We start from the raw sequence: 2531 nt of genomic DNA, 5'->3' as shown, positions 1-2531 counted from the left end.
GTTGAACCCAGGACAAAGGGGAAGGGAGGGACAGAAAAAAATTGTTTCACAAGCAATGGAAGTTTGGCAGGCTGACTTCTTGTGTTGTGCAGTTGGGTTCTTTGTAGTGTATTAATATGTGAGCTGTGTTTGAATGTTTGCCTGCAGCTGGATGTTCAGAGAGATGTGCCGGCTCTCATGTCTCATGGGATTTGGTTTCATGCCGCAGCTTTTCTGTGAGCACTGATAAGTTTGCTCTCCTTTTGCTAGCTGCTGGTTTTCATGAAACTTGTAGAAACTTTGTTCCTCTCGGGTTTTAGTTTGTCTGTCAAACTGGGAGAAAATTGGCCAATAGGTAAAACCAAGAAGTTGTTCAGGTGTAATGGAGAGCACTTCTTTTGCTCCTGAGAGATTGATATGTATTTTATAGCCTATTTCCAGAGCTGAGGAGCTGAGACTGCAAACAAACAAAACCTCCTTTCTATGCCTGACAGAGCTCTGAGATGGAAACCATCGAGGACTCCCCTAAAAGCTATTCCAATGGAGTTCTTTCTGCATCTCCACTTCCTACCTCTACTTTGTATCCCCGGGATGAGTCTTACCACAATATTGAAGTCTGCTGGCTCAGACCTGTTTGTCAGAGTCACAGGGAAGCTCAGATGAATTTTGTTAGTTCTTGGAGTACTGAGTTCTGACCAGGTTGGGTCAGAACCTGGTACTTGGTAGAGTACTTGGTAGAGTGGAGCTTCTCTGCCTGGATGTGCCTCTTGAGCCCTGCTCTCACAGACTGCAGGACTTGCAGCAATGGTTAAAACATGTTGCGACCTGACAGGGGAGGGCAGTGGAATCAAGCAGGTCATTTTCTTTTCCAAGTCTTTCTAACACAGTACAATTATGGAAGAATTTGCAGCCTCCTAATAAATTAGTTACATTATAAACCTTGCTTTTCCAAAGAGAATAGATAGAATTTGGTGCTACAGCCTGTTCAGGGAAAGCCTGCATCTATTTGGTTGTATGAATATGACACTTGTGTTACACTGGATCCAGTCTTTCTTCGTGTTAACCAAACATCTCTTAGCAAAAGATTCTTTCTCATGGCTGCTGCAAACTGCTAGTTATACATACAGAAAAGCTGAATTAGAGTAGACAAAGATGCGTTCAAGACTGGACTACACCTTTTAATACTTTTCAGTGTGCAGCTCTTCTTGGGGTATTGCCAGCAGCTTGGTTTGCAGGATGGAAGGCAGGATGGAAAGCAGGACAGAGGGGAAAATATATACGAGGACTTGTAGGACAAAATGCATGCACTGAGCTCTTACTGGCTTTGTATATCTAGCCAGAGTCCATTTCACATTGTATTAGTTTCTGTGCTACCAGCGGTGTAATGAGGTGTGACAATTTGTTTTATGAAAGCATTTTTAATTATACTTTTATGTATGCATGTGTGTGTGGTTAGAAGCAATCTGTGAATATGAACTTGAGGCTGAAGGCAATAACAGCCTTCCAAGATGATGAGACTCAGTGATGGTTTCAATGGAGCAACCTGGAGGAGAACCAGCTAGGCAGAATCAGTTTGCCATAAAAGGCCCAACCAAGCTAAAGCAGATAGTCGGGTTGTGACTCCTGTAAGGTGTCTTCTGTCATTTTGATATAACTACAACCTTTCTTCCACTCCTTTAATGTGCTTTGAAGTGGGTCCTACTCTGACCAGAGGAATGGCAGAAGACATGGTATCCAGTCTGCTTGTAGTGTCAGGTAACTGTAAGGACATGTGGGCTAGTTAATTTGCAGTTGGAAGTCTTTGATTGCAAAGATAAGTAATTAGCAAAGGAGAAGGTTCAAGTTAAGATTGAAAACTGAGCTTGAACTCTTCTGTTCCACCTGTGGGTCACATTTCTTCAAATGTTCAGGCGTGGGTTGCTAAAATTAGGCAGCCAACTTTTTTTTTGTGTGTGTGTGAATACCTCTTTTCAAACTAGGCAGTTTGATGGTAGGAGTTTAGCAGGTTTGAGTATCAAACTATAGACTAGACGCTTATAGAAGCTGAAATGGCTAGCTGTAGATGCCTGCTTTTGAAAATATGAACCATTACTTATGCAAGCTTTCAATTTCTTCATCTCTAGAATAGAGATAATATTTCCCAGTATGGCCCTTGAGACATTGTTAGTTGGAATGGATTGACACGAGACAAAAGCTTTGGATTCTTTGGATGGGAAAGTGCTAGAGAAATATAGTATATTACTGTGATATCCTTTGAGACATTTCTGTGAAGCCAGTGGTGACTGTCATGATAAAAAAGAAAGCCTTAGAGAAGCTAACGAAATAATGATCCTACTTCCTTTCTAGCTATTCTTTGAAAGGGCAGATGCAATGAGTGATAATGGTTTAATGAGAGAGAGTCATTAGGGCATCCAGCCTGCATCTTTAGAAGTGCAAAGCATTTTGGGAGACCCGAAAGTGACTCTGTGAACAAAACCAAAGTAGCTCTGTCAGAATATTAAGCTGTTATTTGTATTCTCTTTGAATGCTGATTGAAACCAGTGATCTCTTTC

This window comes from Buceros rhinoceros, unplaced genomic scaffold (genome assembly GCF_000710305.1).
Source record: "Buceros rhinoceros silvestris isolate BGI_N320 unplaced genomic scaffold, ASM71030v1 scaffold4634, whole genome shotgun sequence".
In the NCBI taxonomy this organism is placed as follows: Eukaryota; Metazoa; Chordata; class Aves; order Bucerotiformes; family Bucerotidae; genus Buceros; species Buceros rhinoceros.
Note: the sequence above shows the minus strand (reverse complement) of the source record.